The 26,532-nt window shown below is 38.7% G+C and overlaps 1 protein-coding gene and 1 long non-coding RNA gene across 3 annotated transcripts in view; one reads left to right on the plus strand and one right to left on the minus strand.

Moving 5' to 3' along the window:
* PPP3CA (protein phosphatase 3 catalytic subunit alpha) overlaps positions 1-26,532 on the plus strand; it is a 171,359-nt gene that overhangs the window by 35,597 nt on the left and 109,230 nt on the right. The gene's annotated exons all lie outside the window — the stretch shown is intronic.
* Positions 12,404-12,740, minus strand: LOC137473374 (uncharacterized). Its single transcript, XR_010998735.1, has 2 exons — positions 12,631-12,740; positions 12,404-12,529 (listed from the first exon to the last, which is right to left on the minus strand). It is a non-coding gene; the product is annotated as an uncharacterized lncRNA (long non-coding RNA).

Below are 26,532 nucleotides of genomic sequence, written 5' to 3' on the forward strand. Positions count from 1 at the left end.
CGCTCCGTGTGCCCGTGGTGGGGGCGGCCGGGGGTCCCAGCCCCACGGACACGAAGCACTTGGCCTCACGCACGATGCTCAAGCGACCTTCTGAGCTGTGTGTTTGGAATGAGGGACAAGATACATCTCCTTCCAGCTTGAGAGGGGTGTCTTAAGTGCAAATGTATGGGGTGAAGTGCTGGGCCTCGGAGAGATGGTTTGTGGGGTGTACCAAATGCAATTAGTTGAGCACACCTCACTCTCGTGCAGCGGTGTTACACTCACAGCGCGCTTCTGTCGCGGTGGGAGCTCAGTGTAGCTCTTTGGCCTGTTTCTAGTCCGTATGTACTAAGAACACTGTTGGAGAGCAGCAAAATACCAAAAGTTGCAAATCAACTTTCAAGTGCAGAGTCCAGGGCAGAATTGTAATTTTCAGCCTCTGGAAGGCATGTGGAGAGGAGGGAAAGTAACTAAGCTCTGCCCAGGCAGGCTTAGCATTTTAAGGCCGTAAGAGCAGTGAACATATTTTTAAGAAGGTAATGCAGACAAATCAAACTTCTCTCAGTTGAGCCATTTGTATTCAGAACTGTAAGGTGAGATATTACATAAACATCCTCTCTCCCCCACCCCCATCTATTTAAATATTCTGAGTTCTGATGATGACAATAGCTTACTGTTTTGTATTCTTTAAATATGAAATTAATGTGTTATTGCATCAAAATATAGAAGGCTTAAATGCATTTTGAAATCAAAAGTAAGGGTTGAATGTTCATGCATCATACTTCCTAGAAATAATTAGAGGAAAGGAGGGATAAAGTAGGTATTTACTTTTTCCTGAAGTCAGTAGTGAAGCTGCCACCTTATTTTTTTAATATGAAATATACAGGATGGTACAAATGCATGTAAAAATATTTCCCCAGCTCACAAACATGATAGACCTTTGTACCGGAGTGAAAAAGATACAAGTGATCTCTTGAAGATGTTTTTTTTCAGAATAGTCTTTTACAGGATCAAATACTTAGAATTTACTTGGTCTCACTGTCCGAGTGCTACTGCTTGGCTTTCTTTTGGCATTTGTTCTATTATTTTCTATAACTAAAGTTAACCAGTTTTTTCCCCCTTGGTTTCTTAATGTCACATTTGCAGTAACATGCTGTGCATGTACCAGGACATGAATGTGTGGGTGTTTTGATCTGTGTTCGTTCTTTCCTCAGATAATTGTTAGCACTGTGTAAGTATTTGCTTTCCTAGCTTAGATTTGCTTGTTCCTGTTGAGTTTGAAAAAAGTAGACTGATGCCATCTGTTCGTTTCAGACTTCTGTGTAGTTTGACCTTTGTAATCCTTGTCATATGTAGCACAGAGCTGCCCTTGCTGAAAAATATTTCACAAGAGAGGCCCTTTCTCCTCCTAATCCATTTAGAAACAAACCTGGATGGTCTCATTATTTTGTGTGGTTTTGTTGTTATTGTATGTTTTTTGAAAACCTCTACTACAAGAAGAGGTTTGATCAGTGTATAGGCTTCAAAACTGTATCTGTTTGTGGCTGCATGCAGGCCATCATTTTGGTCTGCCTTTTCTTTTAGTTCATAGAACTGTGCAAAATATGAGAATATACAGGAAGCTTTTTCAGTTTGTTCTGTAGACATATGGTTTATTTTCCTTTCTTAAACTGGTAAACCATTATCCTTTTAACCCTTAACCAAAAAAATGGAAAATCTTTTATTATAAATCTGTGTGCAGTATTTCTAGTGAAAAGGGAAGGAAAAAAATGAACTAAAGGGCAACTAAAGGAAATATGTGAATTGTAAACACAGAAATGCTCAATTCTGAGCAATTTTCATTTTCTCTCTTGCCATCTTAAGGGACACACCTCAGTTTTACTGAAGGAAATATGTGAATTGTAAACACAGATATGCTCAATTCTGAGCAATTTTCATTTTCTCTCTTGCCATCTTAAGGGACACACCTCAGTTTTACTGAAAATTTCATCAACATTTCAGTTCAGAAAGTGATCTCTCAAATCACTATGAAGCGGTTTCAAGTATATGCCACTATTAAAAATTTAGTTAGAATTAATTCAGGTATTTATAGTAATGATTCATTGCTAAGAAAAAGAAAATAAGTCTAGCAAAAAGAAAAGTCTTGAGATGCCTGCATTTTCAAATAGAATGTATTAGGGAACTTGAAATGCATAAACACGGGGAAAAAAATATTGGCATAATTAGGCTTTAAGTACTTAATGCTGGTGTTTCCTAAACCCAAGGTGTTCAGTGTGCTTCAAGCTGTTAAATGAATCTTGGTGATAAAAAAGTATGGTTGCTACAAAACAAAGCAAAAAACTCACCCCCCACCCAGCCCTAAACTAGGTACTCTCAGAGAAACATGGCAGTATGTTTTCTATGCAATGCAAAGCTTTTTATCCACCCAAGGTAAAAATTGGACTTTGGTTTTGTTTATTAAGATTTTTAAGCTCAAAATCTGTTGAAATGTTCTTTATTTTCATAGTTAAGTGTGACAAAATGTATAGTGGTGGAAGACGTTCCAAAATGTTAGACTTCAATACAAGTTGGAAGCAGTCAGTTTTATAAACAAATACCTGAATGAAATTGCTGGTCCTAAGATCATTAATTCTCCCTGCATCTGTGTGTTAAATTGCAGAAATAACCCACATGATAAAAAGAAAATAGGAATAGTTGTCCTCTTACATCAGATGAGTTTTCTGAAGTGGCAATACCTAACACAGAGCAGGATTTCATAATGGAAACAGTAGAAAGAGCGTATTTGAGGGTAATATATTGTAAGTAGGAAAAAGAAAAGACAAAAATTTTCTTTGCTTAGAAATTTCTTTCTGGGTTTTTGAGCTAGAAGAGACTTACTGGCTCAAAAAGCAAGTGTCTCACTCAACAAAATAGATTCTTTTATAGAAAGCACTCTAAGGAAAGGCACATGGGGCATAATGTTATTTAAACCACATTGGAAAACTATCTATAATTTATTCATACTTTTATACCTAATATAAGAATTCTTCTTTCAGTAAAACTGTATGTGAACAGTCTTCAGCCTTATATTTAGTAGTGAAGTTACTGTATACTAGTACTTTCCTAAATATTTATTAACTTTTGCATGATTGTTTATATATATATATATATATATATATATATATGTATATATATGCATACATAAAGTCATTGCATATGTATCCACGCTATGAAATTGTTAAAATCACATACAGGAAATACTTATAAAATTAAATATAAAGATAGTGACTATCAAGTAAAGCTGCTAGAGTGACAACTGCCTGAGGGTTGCCTGTGCTGGGCAGTATTGCTGCAGCCAGACTGCAAGTGTTGATTTCCAAAGAAATTCCCGCCTCTAAATCTGAAGCCTCTGTCTTCTTTCTGTTGTAGCAGTGCCGCCTTTGAATTTATTTTTTAAAAAATTTAAATGGCTTGGGTTGGAAGGGACCTTGAAGATCATCTGGTTCCATCTCCCCTGCTGTGGGCACCTTCAGGTACACCAGGTTGCACAAAGCCCTGTCCAGCCTGGCCTTGAACACCTCCAGGGATGGGACATTCACAACTTCCCTGAGTAACCTGTGGCCTTATCAGCCTTATGGCTGTTAGGGCTCTTCCCTGTGTTGCTGTATATGTAAATCTTTGGTTGATAATGAGCAAGCAGGTGCTAGTCCTGTGGGAAGCTGCTTATGTGAACTCTGGGGCTTGTTTGCAAAATCAGAGCAAGGCATGCATGACACCAGTGATGAAATTAGCAGAGCAGTTAATGGCAGCTGATAGGGAGTCTGGAGGGATTGTTTTAAAATTGCAGAAAGGAGGAACTACAGGACGGGGAAGGACCTCTCCTGGAACACTGAATCCACTCATCTGTCACTTCTAGCATTCTTGCAGCCCTCTCAAAAAATGTTTTCAGCTCCACTTTAACACTGTTGAGATTTATTTCTCAGTCTACCTGGATTCAAAGACTGTGTGAGACCTCTTTAGTGCTCATGTCTGGCAAGCTTCTTACTGATTAATATGACCCAATTAATACACACTTGTTCTCTGGTCAGCACTGTCCACCCAGATTTCCTGTATTTGTCTCCAGCCCATATTTCTTCCACTTCTATTGCCTGTTGTAGGGACAACAGAGCCATCTTCTCCCTTTCTTTCCCTCACCTTCATTTTTGCCTAGCTGAAGGAGGCAAAGTCTTTTAGCTTCTCATAAAACAGACCTAGGGTTGCTGCTATCATTGTCACAGCCCTGTTCTGCACCTGTTACGCATGAGTTTATTTCTTTATTGCAGGTCCCCAGGGCTGTGGATGGTGTTCCCACTGATTACTCACCACAGCCTTCCCAATTATAGTATCTCAAATTTGCCTCATAAAGGTTGGACTTGATCTTGGAGGTCTATCCAACCTTAATAATTCTATTATGTTCCAGGGTTGTACATATTAAGTAATTTGTGCTGTTTGCTACCTGTCTTTCCTCTCTCTTAAATGTATTTAGAAACTCAAGGACTGAATGGATGTAGCTAACTTAATGAGGAATAACCTGATGCTGAGGTCTGGAACCAACGAATGTTTTGAAATTAGAAAGTTTAAGAAATAGAAATATAAAACTTTGACTAATTAAATTACTAATTTTACTGAAGTCTGTAAAGAAGAAAGCAGAAAACCCTCAAACCTCTCCTGATACATTGATACCAATGACAGGAATAATTTTAAAAGTTAACTGCCTGATATTTTTAAATTCAACTGTGCAAAACAGGTGAAATCGTGCCCTGTCAGGAGAATGTTTTGAATGATACAATCAACATTTCCTTTTTTAACCTCAGTATTTCTCTAATATATAATTGATATTCATTTCAGGAATATCAGGATATTCACTTCACTTCTACAGAGACAGCATGAACTAAATAGACTGCAATGGAAAAAAAGTGGTCAGCTTAAAAAAGTGGTCATAGATGTGATACACCAAGTCTCTAAGTGCAGTAACCAGCTTGAGGGGAGTGTTCAACTCTTATTTTACTGGGATAGAGTTAATTTTCTTCAGAGTAACTGGTATGAAGCTGGTTTTGGGAATTGTGCTGGAAACAGTGTTGATAACACAGGGATGTTTACGTTACTGCTGAGCAGCACTTGCACGCAGTTAAAGACCTTTTCTTTGCCTCATCCCACCCCACCAGCAATGAGGCTGGGGGATGCACAAACAGGGGGACACAGCTGGGACAGGTGACCCCAACTGACCCAAGGAATATCCCACATCAAATGGCATCTTGCTTGGCGTATGCAGTGGGGGGAAGGAGGAGGATGGGGCGAACTTTCATAGTGATGGTGTTTGCGTTCTCAGGTCAGCGTCAGGTGTTACAGAGCTGTGCTTTCCTGGGAAAGGCTGAATAGCTATCTGCCTATGGGAAGTGGTGATTTAATTCCCTGTTTTGCTTTGCCTGTGTGCATGGCTTTTGTTTTAGCTATTAAGCTACTCTTGTCTCAATCTGAGTTTTCTCACTTTACTCTTCTGATTCTCTCCCCTATCCTTACATGGGAGGACTGAGTAAGCCTCAGCTGTGTGGGGCAACTTTTTACAGAGAGATATTTTAAAAGTTGGGGAAAATTTAATGTTGGCATTTAGAAATTTACTATTTTGACATAAAATTTCCATTGGTTCAACTTTTCTTAGTTGAAACAAAAGAGTATTTAACCCAAATCAGGCTCCATAAAGTCCTGTTTGCCCTGTTGTCTGTGTAACAGTCTCACAGGAGGTAAGCTTCAGTGAAGTGCTGGTGAACTAAAGCTCGATTGTTGCCATGATGCTTGCACAACCACTTCTGAAGATTTTACTGCTGCAAAAATGAGGAGGAGAAAGCAAGAAGACTGATGTTTGACGTTGAATTAAAATAAAATGTTTGCAATCTACAGAAGTACTCTGTTTCTACTATAATTACTCTTAAGTAATTATCTCTCAACCTATCACTAGCTTCTGGTTGTTGGGGAGAGGACAGTTTGCCATTTTTTCAGTTCATAGTCCTCTCCTGCTCTGTCCCCCAACATTCTCCAAGCTGGCTCCCCATCTTTGAGTCTCTTGCCATACCCCTGCATCCTGCACCCTAGCAGTTGTGGTGTTTCCATGGTTCGCTCTCCAGCTGGCTGAGGAGCGCTGAGCAGCAGGCAGGGGCAGCTGGCAGCCGGTGTCCTGGGGAGCTCAGCTCCACCAGCACTACTCTCTCTCCCTGGCAGCCAGCCACAGTGAGCTGCTGTGCAGCAGTCTGGTGAGCTTTTGGACTTGGCACAGCTCAGCTGTGGGCTCAGGTAGCAGAGGAAACAGAGCAGAGCTTTCCGACCCATTCTGAAACACTAAGCTCATGTTACTGCTCTTAAGAGTTGAGCAGGAACCTTTGCTTCATACACCTGAGCCAGCATCTTGGGAGGACTTGTTGCACCCTTTCCAGTTTTGTATCTTTTCATTGTTCTTTCCCAGATCTGTCAGAAAAGTTCAGTGAATGAGGGAGGCAGCTGAAGAAAGGCTGTAGGGAAGAGGGTCTGGGAGCCCTGAGGAGGGAGAGTGGATTTCTGACATGAGCTGGTTCCTGCAGAAGCAGCATAGGAGATGTAGGCTGAACAACAGGAAGGTGGCCTGCAATCAATGTAGTAATGCAAGAGACCTGTCAGGGTCATCTTATTCCTCATTCACCCTTAATTAAATATTACTTGCTTAAATATGTGTGTAATAAAAGGTAAAAATTGCTACAAGCTGACTTATTTTTTTTCTCTGTCTAATGTTTTCTGTAGCCCTTCCTGTAAGAGTCTTTCAGTTATAATTTATGTTCCTTACTGGTAGATAGACTTTTTCCTGAATAGGGCCTTGCATAGCCTGCTGTGATTGTGGCATTCTAAAAAAGCTGACATGATTTTAGTATCTTTTTTCAATTAAAATAGAAGATATGCAGGTATTTTATGAGTGCAAGTTGTGTTGCCCTTATGATGTTGCAGATTTATGATTGTGTTGGAGTGAGTGGTTGGGAACAACCTACCCAAGTTATTTATTTACAGTCATACCAGGAAAGAAGATGGCTCTTTGCTTCAGAAGTATCGGTCCTTGTTTTTAATCTTTAATTAACTCTGAATTTGACTAGATCTGCAAATAGCAGATGGTGAAGTGTTGCTAAATTGCTGCTCATCATCTGCTTCTCACATACAAAATTTGTAAGAATGTAAGTATAAAGGAAATATATGAAAAGTCCTCAGCACAGTGTTCCCCAGTAGCAGGAAGTTGCATTTGTTTTTCTTTTGGCATTCAAATTTAACAATGAGCGAGAGATTAAATAAAGCATTTGCAGAAAAGAAGACTTTCATAATAGATTTTTGAGAAACAAGTAAATAGGACAGCTACTCCAAAACTTTGCATTGTACTAAACCAAATGAATAAATTATCTTTAACTTTGTGGAGAGTTGCCTACATATGAAGTATTTTGCTTGTTTCAAGTGCCGATAATTGATGCCTTTTGTTACTTGCACTGGTGCTTCTAAACTCTGACTGGGCTGTAGTAATTGAACACAAAAAGGGGAAGAAGGGCTCATTAAATGCAAGAATTCTTATGGGAGGCTGAGGTGACTCTAATCTTGCCTAGTAGAAACACACAAAATTTCTTTTGTCAGCTCTGAGGGAAGCTGGAAATGTAGACTCTTGTCTTGACAGCCTCCATAAAAACTCCCTTGTTTCTGAATATCTGCTATTACCTTTAAAAGAACAAAATATCAACACAGGTTTGAAAGTAAAGCTGAAATACTGAGAAAACTTGCTGCTTGTCTAGTCATGCATCTCCCGATCTAAAAATATTTGATGCGCAAGGCTAGTTTTGTTTTGTTAAGTTTTCAAGACATTAGCCTGTAAATGGTACAGTCCTCAACTTGAACATTACACTTGCTGTAATTCACATGTGGGGTTACATCAGCAGGTCTTTTTAAAGCAGTGGTTGAAGGTTAAGTGTAGGCATGACTGTACTGCTCCTACAGTTCTTCGTCATCCTCTTTCTGAGGGGTCATTTGGAGTCCCGCAGCTGGGAGGTGTCTATGTGAAAATCCATGAGGTGAGGCAGAAAGCTGCTTCTGCCCTCTTAGAATTTATTTTGTTGCAGAGGCTTTTTATACCAGAACAAGAAATCAGCTCAAATTTTTAATCTAGGAGCAAAGCCTTACAGCACTCAGCATTTAGCAAATGCATGGTGGAGCAAAACATGTCTGTAAAAACAAAGCAACAGATTTTAAAGAAAGACTTGAGCAAAGGAGTAGGGAGAAAAAAAGTAGTTTTCTGTGGGTTTTTTTAATCCATTATCTGTACCTTTGGACAATATTTTATTCATGTTTTTTTTTATGGCTTCTTAACTTTTCAGTTCTATTCTAATTAAGGTGCATTTAGAGTATAGCCATTACTTCAAAAGGATATCTATCAGACTGTCATGGTCTTATACTTACTTTTGCTGTCTAGGTGAAGACATGGAAAACTGCATCTTGAGTATATGGGTTGAAAATGAGGGCATTAATTTTGCCTTCCTCGCAGGTCAGTCTGTCATGTCATTTGCAAAATCTGTTTTCAAAAGAGCTAGTCACTCTGAGCAGTGTTCTAAAGCCTTGGGAGGGGAGAAGGGATTCCTGAAGGGGAAAAAGTAAAATATATTTTGCTGAGTGTGGTTCAGGAGGTTGGTTGACTTGAATCGGATTAAACCTCAGTGCTCAGATGGTGTCAGTTGTGCTGGTGGGAGGCTGGTGGAAATTGACACTTTCTTCAGCTTGTAGGCATTATGCATGTGGGTAGTGTGGTTGCCATCTTCAAAAGAAATTCACAGAAAGATCCATAGATAGGGGGAAAAAAGACTTCTCATTTCTCCTTATTGGCATGCAAGTGTTCAAACCAAATGCATGGACGGCCCAGCTTTTACATTTAGAGGTGTAGGTGTACTGCTGTCACCTTTATATAGCCAGAGGATAGACTGTGACTGGTGGGGTTTTGTGTTTCTTTGGTTTGCTCTGCTGACTCAAATCTTTCAACTGGCTTGACTGTGAGAAACGTATGATGGTAGTAGCTCCTTAGTTGAGAGAAGAGTTGATTTTATGGGGGATGTGTAGAGACCAGGGTCTGGATTCATTTTACCTTTTGCCTCTACCTTAGTTAATTGCCTTAATCTCCTTTTCTAGGCTGTGGAGAGCAACACGCTCATGGGGAACAATTTAACCTATTTAAGATTCATACTGTAAAAAGAGCTCAATTGTGCTGTCAAAATTCTGGTGGAGGGAGTCTAAAGATACTGGGTTAGTCATGCACATTTGTTGGCAGTTGTATGTTAGGAATGAGATTTGCCTGGATGGTCTTGTCTCTGCTCCGGAACATGTTTCACTTTAGGACCAGTGTCTCAGCGTTTATTATGTCAATGGAAAATTCAAAGAGACTTGAAAAGATCTTTAACATAGTTCTGTCTGTCATGGTCACCCAGATGGCTTTGTGATCTGGGTTATGGTTTTCTTGGGTTCTCACACAAAATGCAGAGTAGGCAAAGAAAGAGTGTATGGCAAAGTGGTGAAATTTGCTTGCTGTCATGGAGCAGGTTCATTGCAGAGTTAGAAATGTTTAGAGCATATGACAACCAATCCTCTGACTGAACAAACTTCTAGGCTCATCTAACAAAGCATAAAGAAACAGGTTGGTCTAACTTTGATGTTCAGTATATTAGGTCATCTTTGAAAGTTTAAATATGGCCTAATTGTAATTTCATATCTGGGTCAGGCAGAGCTAGATTAGTTCTTTTTTCATCCTAGTTTTAGCATACTGGTTGTAAAGAGGTCTTCAGTAAAATAAGGGAGGTCCAACATTTTGAGAAACAAAACCCTGAGTGCACTCCCCTACTCCTCCTTTCTATGTGAAAGAGCTCAGACCAAACCCTTATTTCCTCTGCATTTTACTTGGAAATGAACATATCTGGTATGTTCATCTGAGTTTCAGCTGCTTTCTCCTGAGTGCTGTGAAAAGATGGTTATGCTGTTTATGCTAATCTGTAGATTAGATGCATAATTTCCTGTATTTTGTCTCCAAACACAGAAAACAGACAGCTTTTGCTACTGTTAGACATAAACTCAAACTGGAAACCTGTATTTGCAAGAAAGTCATGGGGACAGCAGCAAGCTAAATGGATTTACAGTGACGAAAGCATGTTGAAACCAATGTACAACTGTAATTTTAAAAATCTGACATTTAATTTCTGCTTTGTAAATCCCTGTCCTTAATGGGGGATAACAAGAGATTTAAGGGATAGGAAGACATCTTGCTGGTAGATTCAGGCATATTTGGGGTTTGGGCTAAAACCTTATTTTCTGTTAGTTTGCATTTTATCCTAGTCCCAAAAAATCTGACAAGGAAAAAGAAAAGTGTCGAAAACATATGACTGGAATGAACACTATGTTAAATGAAATATTTTTGTTTGTGCCTTTGTGATTTGTTATGTGATCTCAACCTGATTTTCAAATGCTAGTATTTGGCAGGAGTACCTGTTGGAAGTGAGTTGTTGTAGTCCCTTGTATGTGGGAATGTTAGAAGAAGTACATGAGAGTGGAAGGGAACCCCTGACAAAATCAAACCCACGTCAGGGTACGGAAGATAACAGACAGCTCTGTCTGAAGAGCAGAATTGCATAAAGACCTGAAGATTATCCACTTCTTTTTATCCCTTGGCTGGAAACCAACCACTCTAGCTCCAATACAGTCTTACAGTGGCAGGAGAGGATGGGTAGTGGTAGGTTATTGCTTTTCCTATTACCTTTTAAATTTGCCATTGTGTGTCTGTAACCCTGCTGGGTTGCAAAGTGGCTTTATCTTGGCAACTGCTTTATTTGCTGTAAAGCAGATAAAAAGCTGTGTAATCTATGCAGTTGGCACTTGCAGATTTATAAAGTAGATGTGAAGTAGCTGCCAGGGGTCCCCCAGACGGCTTTTTCTCCCCTTCCCTGGCTGCAGCATTGAGAGGGGCAGGTGAACACACCATTCCTCATTCCTCTCACTATTGATTTCTGATGGTGGCCAAGTGAAGGGTACGTGCTGGGATTTATTTTATTGATTGTTAACAAGGGACAATTATACCAGTGATCAAAGGAATGAAGTTTCTAATGGCTTCTTGCAGCTGTCTATTCTGTTTAAAGAGAATTTTATAGTATATGAGTAGTAATATTAAATCTGATTGGGAAGGCCAGTGATGGTAGTCACTGAAGAAGAAGGATTTTGAAGGGACTGCCTGTGTAAAGGCTAAATATTCAAGTGATAAAGCTCTTCTGTCTTGTATATACATGATTGTCAACCAGTTTTGTAATTACTACTCTAACAGTGTTAAAGAGAGAGGTTTTGGAAGACCACATTTTACTCTCTTGACAATTCCTAGGAAGTAGGGCAGTAGGGAATACAGCTCTGGGAAATGGTCTGATACATCTTTCCGTTCTCACTGTTACTGACTGGGAGGATATGTTAAAACAGAGAATGAGAAATACTGACCGGCCTCCTTCTTCTGGAAGCAGCAGTATCACACCAGAAACCTGTCATTACCTAATTTTCATTTCCAAGAACATGCTGGTTGGTTTCTTATTTCAGAAATAATACTCACCTCACTTCATTCTTCTGTAGGTATAGCTAAAGTGTCTGTCTTTGAATTGACTCCTCCCTCAGTCACGCTGAGTGTGCCCTGTGTAGTTTGGCTTTTGATAGCAGTCTAGGGTTTTTGGTCCCCTTGGAATGAGAGCATGTTAAAGAGAAGTTGTAGAGTCTCCATCATTGGAGATGCTCAGCACCCATCTGTCCACACGGTCCTTAGCTTCAGAACTTTTCCCACTTGTGAGACTCTAAAGATATAAATAATAAATAAGGCAAGATAAATGAAAATGTTGGAGACTAAGGTTCAAAATTAGAGTAGTACAGGTTTCTGCTTTAAGTTAGGTTGTTTAGTCACATTTATCAATTAATGCTGTTTTGCAGGTTTTTCTGGTGTCACTTTATTTGGAGTTACAGGAGTCTGGAGCACAGGCTGCTGCCTCTTCTGGCTTTTGTTCTTCCTGTTTGACCTCCTTGTGTCTTCCACTGCAGACTCCCTTAGTTGATGGTCCCCTCGCTACTAGACTGAAGTGACAGATTGGTGTTGCTAGGGCTGTCTCAATCCATGTGCAAGCAAACAAGCATCACTGGATGACTGTCAGAAGCCTTATACTTCGGGTGAATAGGGAGAGAACTGTGCAGACACTGCATCTCTGACAAGCTGAGGTCTGGATACACCATGCTGCCTGTGTTCTTTGTACTGCGTGCTTGCGGTTCTCAATTTCTTCTCCCTTCCTCCCAGTACTGAAGTGCTGAAAATATTCTGCCTATGAAGATGCATTGCCAGTGAAAGACTGCAAAAGTGTGATGTGTGAAGAGATTTTTAATGATACCATGATAAGCAGTTTCAATGGGTTGAAAAATCATTAAAGTAAGTATTTTGGCAGCCAACTGTTTTATGCAGGCCTCTGAAATGCTCCTGAGTAGGAGTCTGAAAAGCAATTAGTTACGTGAAAAAAGGGCACACAGAAGTGTAGGACCACTTCTGTCTTTTGTAATTAAGGAGGGGGGAAAAAGGGAGAGATAAGTTACCTGTGTGAAGAAGTTAGACAAAACGAATGTAGACTTCAGAGTTAGAAGAAGAAAAAACAGTCTTCCTTTAGGCCATTCTTTGAATTTCTTATTGAGGTCTTGCACTATCTCTCTTGCATTCTAGTACAAGCAGCAATGTCTGTTAAAATGTGAAAAGGCAGATGAAACTGAAAAACCACTAAGAAAATCACAGAAGGAAGAGAATTTTTAGGAAATATTAACTAGTTTGTAACTCACAGTAGTTACTCATATTTGCCTGTACCTTCTATCTCACGTTACCATTATCTTCCTATTCAAATATTTCAGGAAATCTCTGCTAATGAATGATGCTAAATGGCTACAGTACAGGGAGATGGTGTTATGAATAGAGATTAATTTCATGTTTCAGTCTTCAAAGCAGTTTCTAGCTATGAGACATGGTAAGCCGTAGTGAGTTGGACCCCAGCCCTCCTATGCTGGCCTCTCATATATTCTTCTGAAATATTTATGTAGTGTGAAGAGATAGCAAGAACTGTTGGGGTTCTTCACTGTACAGAAGAATAATCACTCTTGATTTCCTCCTCACACCCCTGACTTATGCAGATACTTGACAAGGTATTTACTTATGTGCTCAAAGTTTACCTTTTCTCAGTTCATGTGAGACCTGTTTTCCTCTGGTCTTGGCTGCTATAGCATGTAATATGCACCTTTTGCTGTTGTGCTTCAGGCAAACTTCTAACTGCTCTGCAGATTATCACTTCCCATATTGTTTTTATAATTAGACCCAGATTTTAGTTTCTACCTGCTCTTTACAGGTTAAAAATTATCAGTTGCCGAAGCTGATGGGCATGGAGGTAAATCCATGATTATCTTTAACTAGGGTGCTGTATGAAACCAAGATACGCTGACTGGAAGTCTTATTCCTGAATTCGGTGGCTGTTAATTTCATCTTCCATCTGTTAGGTCTTGGGCATTAATCTAAGCTTTGGCCATGTACTTCTAGTTTATGAGAAATTCCTCCTTTATTTATCTTCAGTAACTGAATTGCAGGCCTCTCATTGTCTCCTTAGTAGGCATAAGCTGCTAAGTTAGATTTCTTTACAAGTGTAAGCACTCAACTGTTTCACTGCTTTTCCTCTCTCCCCTTACCTACTACCTTGCTTAAATGTGTGAAGTCTTACCAGATCTGCATTCTGTGTTTTGTTAACTTGTGTTAGCTCTTCAGAATAAATCCCTGTGCTGCAGCGGTCTTCAGGACAGGAGGCCCACCAGATTGTTAGCTCATCTTGCAGTGAAGCTGAAGGTAGCAGGTTAACTTGAAATTTTATAAAATGGGATATTAGCAAAAGCCAAAATGGGTGTTGTAAACGTGGAAAAAGCTTTTTGTGTACTGAAATGACATTTAAATGAGCTTACTCTGGTTTTCTGAGTAGCATGGTGCAGTACTTATCCTGAAGTGGAGTTCCTTATTTTACATTCCGTTTGAGCCAGGTCCCTGATAATAGATCAAACTGTCATTGTTAATGGACTCAAGAGCAATAAAAAAAGGACAAAATGTGACGTGTTGTAACAGTGTGAAACTGGAATCAGGTCTGTTACTGCAAGAGTCATAATGGCACATAGCTCATTCCTGCACACAGGCTGCATCATCTCAGGATAATGATCTCTGCCATGAGACAAAGTGTTTCTGAGAGAGACTGCCAAAAATGAAGAGTATGAGTAAGACAGTGGGGTGTTTTTCCCCTGCAGAAAAGCACTGTGTTCTGTAGCCCTAAATGTCAAATTAAACAGTAACTTTCAAGTATAAATAAATTTTGAAATAGGCAGTATCAACTGTGGAAAGCTGGAAACATTGTAATAACATACTGGAAAAAATGAGATTTCTACTCCATGTTGTGTTGGTTGTATAAAGGATTTGGAAGAGCAGGTGAACAGTGAGGTAATGAAGTACCAATTTATTCAGGGTAGTTAAAGGCCAGCTCTAAAGAATTGCACAATACTCTTACAGTCCCGCTTAACTAAGCCGCCACATTGTAAATGAAGTTTGATGTAGATAAATATGAGTGAGCCCATAGGAATGGAAAACATGAGAAAATTACAGTTCTACCTTGCTAAGTTTGGACCTGGCTCTTGTCCCTTTTATTTCCAGGATCATCTTCCCATGGGTCACTCTGGGAAGGCAGGAGCCTGAAGCTCAGTAGGACCAAGTAGTGCCCAGCAAATGGAGTGGCAGGTGTCACTAGGGGAAAAACAAAGGACAAGCCCCAAGACATGGCTGTACCGTGTGTGCCTACAGCTCATGTGTTTGGAGCAGCTCTGGATTACCAAAGTGCGTAGTTAAACTAAAAGACTGTTTTGAATGCTGGGGTAAACCATGAGAAAAATTGAAGAATTTAAAATGTGATTCTGGGAGAAATCAATTGATAGCAAGTGCAAAAAGTATACTTGGTTTAGAAGGTTCCTCAGCTCCAGGTTTTTCTACTCTTCTGTTTTTAAAAGTAAGAATTAATCCTAATCTACCAAAAAGCTTGGCTGTATTATGATGATGATTCTTGTTTACAGAAACGTAGTGAGATATTAGGTGTTTGTTTTGAAATGTTAGACCACAGAAACACACTCCCCTCAAAAAAAACCAACAAGAAAACAAAAAAAAAACCAAAACAAAACAAAGCTCAATTATTCTCATACAATGACAGCTATAAAGTCCTGCAGGCTGACATGCAGTATTACAAATATTTGTTAATAAGAACGAAAATATTGCAAGCCTTATATTGAGGGGGAAGAAATCATTGAGAACTTTCTTGGTGGAGCCTGTGAGGATGAATGTTGCCTTGCTGTGTGGCAAACCTTGAAGGGCTGAGCTAATGCAATCTACCAGATGTTGGGGTTATTTTCAATTCTGTAAATTAGTAAGCCTTTCCTTGGGCCTGAGCCTTGACAAAAAGGAATTACGGGAAGGAAAGAAACATAAATAGTAAAAAGGCAAAGGCAGGCAATACAGCCTCCTCTTTAAATGCTAACCTTGTCTGTGCATCATCATAAACTTTATAAAGCTCCTCAGTATTTGTTTGGAAATAGTCTGTTACTGCTTCAGTAGAGGTTATTTTTTGTTTCCGGATGTGGTTTTAGTTTGTCCTTTTCTGTTATTAGTTAACTGTACCAGCCTGTTATTCAGAGAAACATGCATATCCCTGTTCTGTCCTTGCCTCATAGATGCATTTATTCTGTGCTTGTGTTTTGCCATTAGGGTTTTTCAAATATGTGCTTCAGAACACTGGAAGATGAAGCCAAGACTGTCTTTCAAATACTGTATTTGAAATGTCATTTCTCAGGTAACCAGGCTGAGTTAAATGATGCGAATGGCAGACTTCACAGTGATGGAAGAAGAAAACAGAATGCAGTGTGATTGCAGGTTCATTTTGAATTCCAGAGGGAGAGGGTTTTAAGCTATTTCCATTAGCATATGTATATCTGAGTATATATTTTGCTTTTGACAGTCATTATTTTCCCTGTGGCAAGATTTTTGCAATAAATACATCTTTAGTGTGCTTCTGGCTTGTATTTTGCTGGAAAATGTAAGAACTTTGTTCAGCTAAGTGAATTGTTAAGTATTTCATGCAATGCAGCTCTTCCTCACCGGTTGAAAAGTGATGCTTTATTCCTTACTTATAGACCTGGTTCCTTGCACAGAGAAGCAGCCCTGCTGTGCTAAAATGTCTACCAGTTACATCTAACTCATTCTGAAGTTGCTGTATTTGAGCATTGCTGGAGTTGTGATTTCACAATGTTCATCTCATTATTGAGTCTGAAATTCCAAAGAGAAGAGTAAATTTGGACGCAGTCCAATGTGCATCCAAAAAATTTCAGGGGGAAGCTTGAGGTAAGAGGGACTGCTATGGAAACTAGATCAGTTCTTCTTAGCAAGATCTCTGCCAAGGCCCTTCATTTGCAGAGGAAGGCATAATATGTTTTATCTATGTTATCTCAATATATATAAAGAAAAAAAATTCCAGTCCCTCATATGGAAAAGATGGATATGCAGTATTTTCTTTCCATTCTCTGGGACATTGTGAACCTCAGAAAATCCATTCATCATCCCCTGCCTTGCATTTGCTGTGAGGAACATAATTTTCTTCTTAATTGCTGGATTAGCCCAAACAATTTTTTCTTTTTTTTTTTTTTTTTTTTTTTTTTTTTTTTTTTTTTTTTTTTTTTTTTCCCTTGAAAACATAGCTTCATACATAGCTTCTAGCCAGGAAGCATTCTGGGATTCCATTTGGAAGGTTTTAAGCTTGGGATGAATGGGGACTAGACAAACAAGTTACTCACTTGACATCTGCTAAAGTTGATGTACATAAATGTGTCAAAATTATTTTGGCTGCCTGCGTAAGAGGGAAATACTATCATTAATTCAGTAGTATTTTGTTTGTCCTGTCATGCAGGGTTGTTGATTCAACTGATGGTTGCTGGTTAAGGGTTTGTGAATTTGGATTAATGAATTTCCTGTGTATCTGCCCCTGACTATAAGCAGGGTAGATTCTGACAATGATATCGCCAACATACGAAGTATGAACATAGGACTAGAGTGATTTAGAAATTGATTTTTTTGTGAGACTGAGATTCTGGTAAGTAGGTGGGATTTTTCCCCCCAGAGGAGTTAGATCAGAAGCAATTAAGTTTGACTGTAAAACTTGAAATGCAGAATTTATCCTTCCAAGTTTGCCATTACATATTCATTTTAATATTTACATATCTTCAAATTATTAGGGCAGGAACGTGGGTTTTAAGATCTTCAGATAATGAAAAAAGACTGGATATCCATGTACTGTATTTCTTTAATGTATCCCACAGAACACAACCATTAAACAAGTTTGAGTTTGAACTCAATGGCCTTAAAAGTGTGGTAACACTCTTAAGGCTTTGTGCAGTCGAGTCTCTTGGTTTTCAGATGTTCGCCACAGGCTTTCAGTAAGATTAGACCTGTACCAGATAATATCAGGGCAGGGGTCTTGAGAATCATCATCAAGAATCAGAGTTTGCCAAAGTACATGTCTAATGGTACTTCAGGTAGAAAACAGTAAGAAAGCAAGAGCAAAAATAAACATTACTAAAAATCAATGTGTTTATTTAACTTTTAAGGTTTAATTAGGACATGCTATACAGAGCTAGCATGAAGAAGTTTGAAAACTATAACATTATGTACGTCTAGGGGAGCAGGGGGATAGATCTTTTAGACCCACATTCTTCCTTATGGATGATGTTGCAGTTTACTCAGCAATCTTTGAAGTTGTTAGTCTAACCTTTAAAGCAGGAGAAATGGGTGCTTTGGGAAATTCCCAGTGGCAGTCTTAGACTTTGTTAATACATGTTCAAGAAATGAGCACAAAGGATTTTGTTTCTTGTGTGATAAATCCTACTTAGTACACATTAGTATCTTTATGTTCTTAATGCTAAGATAATATTAATCTTAGAAAAGCCTTTGTGTCATACAAATATATAATACATTTGCACTTGCTTTTCACTTGCATGCAAGATTTTCTACTATTTATCAAGTTGCAGAGCAATTTGAGACTGCTTGATTCTGCAGAAAATGATTCAGTTGAAGTGTGCTTAATTTAATCTCCTCTGTTTCACTGAGTATTTGATAAAAGATAATTGAAAATGCTTCAACTTGTGCTCAGAAAGTTGTAGTTAAATCAGGCTTTGGCTTGCTCTTTTTTCCTGCACCTTCTTAAAGGTCAGTGGATCTTATTTGTAATGTGACTTCTGTAGGAAAGTAGGCCATTTATGGACTCAATTCAGAACTGATGGTGCACTCAGATAAATGTGCTTCTAAAATGTATTTGTTTCATTAATCTGTATTTTACAGTGGGAACGCTGAATTGGTAATACAAGGAAGGTGTTGCTGGCTGCCAGGTGGTTAATAATTGATTCAATATATGATGAGTTCCTGATTTTCCTAACAAGTGTCTTCTGATTCATTTGTAGAAGTAACTCAGGCTGGGAGGGACACATGAAAGGTTGGGATTGGTTTTGCTGCAAATTCAATAGACAGTAGTTTGCTGGGAGGCAAACTGGTGCTGGTTCTGCCTTAACAGTTATAATCCCAGTCATTACCATCCTCTTGGCAGTAGAAAGTGTGAAAAAGGTAACTCTTGTATTACTTGCATGTCCATAATTTTTTTTTTTGTTTTTCCTCAGGGCTTATTTAGTGACTCTAATTCAGTGTAGGTTGTTCTGTGTTTTTTTCCCCCAGAAGACAGCACTAGAAATATTAACCTGCCTTTAACAGAGCAAATTTCTTCCCTTTTGTTCACTGCTATTTTTGTTAGGAAGTAGTCTCAGTCTTGTCTAGTAAAATGGTGATAATTTTATTAAAGACTGTTCTTTAAAGTTATTCAGGAAAACAAAAAAAGGGAAGATTAGATTTGGTTTGAGCAGAGCATTCAAAGATTAACAAAGTTTGAAGGAGCTAGATAGGGGAAATAAAAAACTTTTAAGCAAACAATGAGTGTAATTAAATCTATCATTTTGTAGTTTAAATGAAATCTCTTTTTTTTTGGCAGTTGAGGTGAAACATATTCTTCCCCCACATAGGGGAAAAAAAAAAAACAAGACAACAACAGCAAAACCATCCCACCAACAACTCTCTTTTCACAGACTCTATAGATTAGGTGGCCACAAGTGGGTGATAAGTGGAATGCATAGGACTAATGACACTTGGAATGCTAGCTGAGTTTTGGAGAGTAATGGCTATACACACCTCCACACACACACACCCCCCAGGTCAGAGCAGTTTATTTCATTGTAATAAAAATATGTAAATCAGACTTCAGTGTTCAGAAGATACACAGTGACACATTTTCAAAACCAAATTAGATGAAAATGACTCAGGCCTTTGCAGCTCCCATTGAGATTTTCTGTGTTGGGTGACAGGAATCAGTCCTGTTAAGTAAGTTTGATGCAGTACAGTATAAGTATTGTGAAAAAGAAAGCTTTATTTTCTAGTAATTTTGATGTTTTAGTATATGGGGAAGAGAGCAGAGTAAGAGAGGCAGATTTTGCAGTCTTTTTAGATGAATATTACTAGAAGAGTGTGAAGTAAATGGCAAAAGATAGGCTTTGCTCTGTATTAGAAGTGGAACCTGATTAATGGACTGGGGACATTTTGGTCTCAAATAGTCTTTTTTTTTTGTTCTCACATCTACTGCGTAGTTTACAATGAGCTGGTTTTAACAAGTATAGAAAAATAGTTTTCTGTATCTGGTCATAAAAGGCTTTAGGGGAAAAAACTATTTTTCAGTGCAGAGGTGATTATTGATCTCTGTTGACTAATTATAAATTTATTTATCCTTAAGCTATTTTCTTTTTATACTGGAATACTTTATCTTTTTTGTGATGTTCGTACAGTAGATTAATAATGCAACTCTTCAGCTGCATTTACAAGGCAATACTGTAGGCCATTCTGGAAAGCTGCAGTTAAGTCAAGAAGAGCACGCATTTCACTCTGCTTATCATCTGTTTTGTCACAAATATTAAAATTCCTATTTAAAAGTGTGGAAGCAAGTTTAAATATTTTTTCAGCTCTCCAGTGGTATTCCTGAGGAACAGTTAGCGGAATGGGAGGGCTGGGAACTCTTACTAATTTGTTCTGTGATGGAAAACTTACTCAAACACTAGTTTATTAAGTTGGAAACAAAAGCTTTCTGTCCTTTTCTGATTATGTATTGAAGACCTTCATAGAAGGGCAAATGTTTTATACCTGATTAAGAATTAGCCCTTAAGGTAGGGAGGAAACAGGCATCTGTCCCTCAGTGGGCCCTTACCTGCAATGTCTGCCTGGGTTTAGTTTGTTTGTAAGCACTTTTTTTGTGGAACAGGGAGGGCTTTTGGAAGACCCATTTTCTCCCTTAAGTTCTCTGGTGATAAAAGATGGCATTTCAGTTCTTCAAGCTAGGAGCTGCCCACTGGCTGCCCATAAACATGGGAGACTCCTGTGTTCTCCTCTCAGAGCAATATTGCTTTGGGAGATAATGGCTTTGCTGGAGATAACTGTCAACAGAGGCAAGGCTGCTGTAGTGATTTGGGTCCAGGTGAATGTAGCCTGTGCTGAGGAGTTTCTTCTGGTATACGCTTCGGGTATAATGCATTATATAGGAAGGTTCTGAGGATCCAAATTGCCTGGGGTGCTCACAGCCCTGAGATGCATTTCTTTTTAACCATTCCCGCAAAAATGTCTCAGGTGGAATAGATGTTTCTGGGTGTTGTGTGCTTTTGGGGGTTTGTGCTTGTATTTGTATTGATCAAGAGTTAGTATAATTTAGAAGCCTTGCAGCCGTTCGGTGTTTTTGCTAAATATGATCCTTGAGGTTTCTGGGAGCATGTGGATTAGTGTCCAGTACCTTTTGAATTCAGATGGAGTTTTGTGTGAAGTGGGGAGACTTTAAAGATCCATACCCAAACTTTACAAAACTAGTTTAGTTTCTTAGGGCACCACTATCAGAGGTGACCCATTTTTCACATCAGTGCAGTGTAACACTACCTATCAGCAAACCTGGAAAAGCATTCTAACTTTTTCAGCTGTGTGTGATGTAGATTGTTTTTTGTGTGAGAGGGGAAATACATGTCAGTGTATCCTTTGGTACTTCTTTCTAGTTCTATATAGCTTTATAGATACAGTCTGTAATCTGTAGAGTTTTCACTTGTGTACATGCAAACACAGGCCAGTTAGTATTTAAGTTCATATCGATTTCTGTAGTTGTAATTCACTCCTTTATTATTAAACATGTAAGAGTGTGTAACAAGGCCATCAGCAGTCTGTCTTGATACCACTATGGTGTGTATTATTTCCTTGATAGATTGTCTGTTAAATAAAAAACATATCAGAGTTTTGTTTACAATAATAGTGTGTAGCTAAGTGTTATAAATACTTTATGTCTGGCCTGTCTCTGTCCCCCATACACGTACTAATGCTTTTGCTGCAAATGGTGCAGGGTAACAAGTTAGAAATCACTTCAGGAAGTGTAATCACTGTAATTTTTGCAATTATTTTTAGCGGTGCTGAGCTGAATGTATTTGAAAAAACTCTCCACAAACCCACAAAATCTCTTGATGCAGGAAATGTGTAAGGCATATTGCTCAGTTTGGAATTCCTCTGCAGGTTGGGAAGGCACTTCCCTTTAGTTATGCTGGTCCCCAGAGTAACTGTTGCCTTGGTCACTACTGGTGAGACAAAGAGAAGTGGTACTGGCTGTGCAAATCACCATGTATGTTTCAGGTCACTAAGGCACAGATTTTGACTCTGCCTTCCACAAGTTGAGCTTACAACCCAGTGAGGCCCTGCCAGGGGTTTTCAATGTGTGCTGCATTGGAAATTTGCCTTTAAAACAGAATGCAAGAGGGGACAGTTCCGAACCCCTAATGATTCCTAAATTTTGAATGCCTTGGGAATTATCCATTTTTACGTTAGTATTGTTACTCTGTTTGATTTTGGAGGCCAGCAGTACTGGAGGTCTTGGAGATGGTTTTGTGTAGAAGTCTGTGAGAAGTAATTTCATTGATCATTGTTTCTTTAGGCTTTATTGAAACCGTTGCATAAAACTGAAGAAGAGTTGAGCAAACAGGAGGAAGTCTTGTGTGTGTGGTTACAGATCTGTTTTGGGTAGTGTTGTGCACCCAAAATATTTTTTGTTTCCCACTGCTTGTTTAGGCTATAAAGTGTTTTTTTTTTTCCTGAGCATCTCTGACCTTCCTGCAGCCTCTCTTGTAACAGTGGGAGATCTGCATGAAGCAAGAACAGTGAATTCTCTGTCCTTGTACTCCATCATTTGGTTCATGAAATGTGCCTTTTATCTGCAGGTCTTTATTAGATGCTTAGTGCAAGCCCATTGCTCAGCATGAGAAGTGACCTTGCTCTTGGAAAGAGGCTGCTTTGATTTGCAAGTAGCAGGAGCTAGACCTTTGAATCTATTTGAAGGAAACAAGCCCATGTTCCACTTAAGTCAGAACTGTTTTCCTTAGGTCAGGATGATGCACTGAAATGAAGTAATGCATCTAACAAAACAGAACAGTGCAGCACTCTGAGTGAGAAAAGCCAAGTGGCACATCACGGATTTTAGATGCCAGATGGCTTTTTGGTGCTGGGTTGTGATTATGGCATGTTTCTCCAGATCCTGCTTTCCTTCCTTATAATAATATATAATAATGAAGCAGGTCAGCTATGTTAATTGGATCAGTAATGTCAGTATAGTGATATATGACACAGGTGAAGTTATGTTTCTTGCTAAGGTAATTTAATAAAAAATTCTGATGCACCTTACAGGTAAGCTCATCTCTTGGTAATCCAGTGAGTTAATGGACTTGAGAGATTAAGAACCAGTGAAATGTGTAGGTGGTGTCTTGTCATTTGCAATCCATTAGTGAATGGACCTCTCTATATATTTCCGTGATAAATACCATCTGAGGCTTCTCCTCTGGCTCACAGTCCTTTCTTTCATGTATAAGCATAAATCTGAGAAACTTGAGTTATTTTCTAGAGCACTTGAATCCTGTTTTCTGCTTTTGCTTTTTATGGTTCCCTATATGAAAAATGTATTAATTTTATTTGTCCAAATATTCATTATTAATACTAATCTCTATTGATATTAATACTGCCATGTTGCAGCAAAAACCTGCACAGTTGTCCCTCTGTTCTTCTCCCCCCGTAATCTTGTAGCCATACTTTCATCTCAGGCTAGAAAAAACTTGAGTTCAAGGAGGAGTAAAGGTTCTTACCTCTGGGAAGGTGCACTAATACTCTGTTACTTCTTCCTGGAGGAAAGAAGAGTGTCCTCAGCTTGTCTCAAAAAGTTAACTGCTTAGTGTAAAGAAAGGATTTGGATTCCTTAGGACCAGAGAAAAAATATTCATGCAGTAGGGGAATGTTGACATCAAAATTCCTGACCCTGCAACAGATGACCTGACCCTGCAGATGACCTGACCCTGCAAACATTTTTACTGGTTCTAGGGACCAGTGAATGTCAAATGTGGAAATGGCCTTTGTAGCCAAAGACATGAGTTTAGTTTCCCTGATGCCTGCACAGCTGCCTAGGCTTCAGCATCACATTTCCGTTCTTGCTATCTGATCCATAGCTTTGAGTCATCTGTGGAAAAATATTTTGGTCTTGGTCAAGGTAGGGGAAGATGGTATTTTGAGCTAAGGTCTCTCAGCCAGCACTTCACTGGATAAGTGGCTGATTGAAATCTCTTTTGATCTTGGTTTGAAATAATAGTGACCTGTTCTGCATTAAAGGATTTGAGACCCAAGATGTGACAGAAAGTGTCTGATGCCACCTCAGCATTAGCAAATGAGAGAGTCCTATTTTCCTGGCGTCTCTCTGGTAGCTGTGCTGCTTTTAGGACTTTTTTTGGTGGGGAGGAAGTGTGCTGGGAGTCCTGTTGTGCTGTGCTGGTCTTCATATCACCATGACCAACACATGATGGTGCATGACAGAGCTGAGCACCCCAGTGCTGAGCTCTTTCTGTGTGTTTTGTATGTTTAGCTACTGGCAAAAAAATAATTGCTTTTACACAACAGGTCTGGGAATAAAGCACAGGTGTCTGGTTCTCCCACTGCTTCATTAAGATGTTTTTTTTTAAAACTCCGATGTTCTGCTTAAGAACAGGACGTTTCAGAGAATATGAGCAAAATGGTAAATTTAGACAGATTTATTTTTATCTAACATTTATTAAACAGCAATTGAAATTTGGGAGAAGATACGGTTTACAAAAGATATAAAAGCATCTACAATAAGTAACAGGAGGATTTGGGTTAAATATCCTTTTAAATACAGGAGTAGAAGCTTTTACTGACAACTTTGAAACTATTGCTGCCATATGTAGTGAGGAAAAAAAAAAACAGTTTAAAAAAAGTGCCTATCAAACTACATAATATTCCAATCAACAAAAACTTGCCTTTAAAAATGTTTTTTTTTGGTTTTTTTTTTTTTTTTTTTCCTTAAAAATTCTGCTTGTGTTACTTTTAAAATAAATAAAACTTTTTACAGAAGTCCAGGTCAGTTGATGGAAATAAATGTGCTTTGATGATGAGTCCAAGGCAGAAGTTCCATGCGGATGTTCCGTGATAGAAGTGCTGGTAGAGGCAAGCCATGAAAACCAAACAAAAATACCAGGGCTGATTCATAGCCACATTGCTTGAGATTAATGTCAGTGTCACTGGGTTTGGTTTGGTAAGTTTTATTTAGACACTGTGAGCAGGCTGAACCCGGTTTCAAAGCTCAGTGTGATCTGTTAATGCTGGATTAGAAAGGATATTTGTTTAATGTCATTACAGCATAGCACAGTGGTGAATGTGGTCCATAATCTTTAGAATTCATCTATGTGAACTCTAATAACACCACAGGAAAATTAGTCCTTTGAGCATGTTGGAAGAAGAGCAAGTTGTATATGAAATTATTTATAGCAGTCTCATGGAAGAGTTTGAATTCTTTTCATCAGGAGAGAAAGGCACCTGCTTACAGGGCCTGTGGAGGGCTGACTTTGCCTTCTGCTTATGCCCCTTCTGTAAACGAAGGGTTGAATTCCCCTATTAAATATTCTCGTTTGAACTGGGGTATTAGTATGGACTGGTAAGCAGTATCTCTGATACCAGGCAAGAAGAAACAAATTATACTAAGCATTTGCTGAGTTCCAGGAGAAGCCAGCCATTTCAACTCTTTGGGTATAGTGAAGACAGAGGTGAGGATTTTGTTTGTTTGTTTAAAATATGACTCTGTGTAACGTGAAGTGTATGTCTCTAAATCCTAATGCAGACAAAGCCAAACCATGCTGTGAGGACTAGTTGGTATCTAGACATTAAACTGCATGGGAAAAAAAAAAAAATTACTAGTACCTCTTTATGTTGCTGTTTTTCCAAGTATATGACCTGACCTCTAAATAAGAAGGGGCTGTTATTAGATCAATAATACATGTAGCCTAGTACAAATTAGTTTTATTATGTAATCAGGTGCAGTTTTTTTTAATGTGTGTGTGTGTTTCCTGTCTATTGATTGTGGCTGAACAAGCAGAATTCAGTTTCAGTGGAATTCTGGAATTAATGTTTTTCACACTAGTATGTGCAGAGCTTGGCCAGTTCCTTGTACACCTTAAAACAGTGTGAGTCACTATAGATTCACTCATCCAGAAGTATGCTGATTTAAAACTTCTGTCAAAGTCTAGAATGCTACTAAACAAGCAAATCTCTTTGGGATTAAAATAAAAAAAAAACATCTCCCAAAATTCAAACAAAACCTGAAACAAACAAAACACCTACACATCTACTGCTATTTCCAACTTCTTCTTCAGGTCAATTTGGCTCCAGCTACACTTGGTCCTTACACATACTTATATTTGTAAGGCTTATTCCTTAGACTTGTCTGACTGATTTATGAGGTGCTGGTGTATATCTGCTACTTATTGCATGCCTCATAATCAGCAAAATAATAAACCAGGTTAACATTTTAAGGTCAGCATGTCCTTTTGATTTAGTTCGTAGGGCATAGTTCAGGCATTAACATTTTAAATGTTTTTCACATTCTGATATTTATTGACTTAGATAAGGTGTTTGAGTTTTTTGTTTGTTTGTTTCCCCAAAACTTTGCTTTTTAAAAAGTTTCAAATAAAATAAAACTTTTATGATTCAAAGATGCTACTTGCAAGTCCTTTGGTCAGCATGGCAGTAAAGTACCTTGGTCTGTTAGCATCCCTACCCCCTTGTCTTTGTCCTTTGTCCTTTGTCCTTAGGCTGCACGTTCTTTGGGAAAGTTATCAATTGCTAGGTGCCAAATAGCCTTAAATTTGAAATGTGAGATGTATTTTTTAAATGATTACTTAGTATTGCTAGTAGGAATTTTCTTTTCCTCTTCCCAGTGAACTTCCTTGTAGCAG

The sequence above is a fragment of the Anomalospiza imberbis genome, chromosome 4 (genome assembly GCF_031753505.1).
Source record: "Anomalospiza imberbis isolate Cuckoo-Finch-1a 21T00152 chromosome 4, ASM3175350v1, whole genome shotgun sequence".
Taxonomy (NCBI): domain Eukaryota; kingdom Metazoa; phylum Chordata; class Aves; order Passeriformes; family Viduidae; genus Anomalospiza; species Anomalospiza imberbis.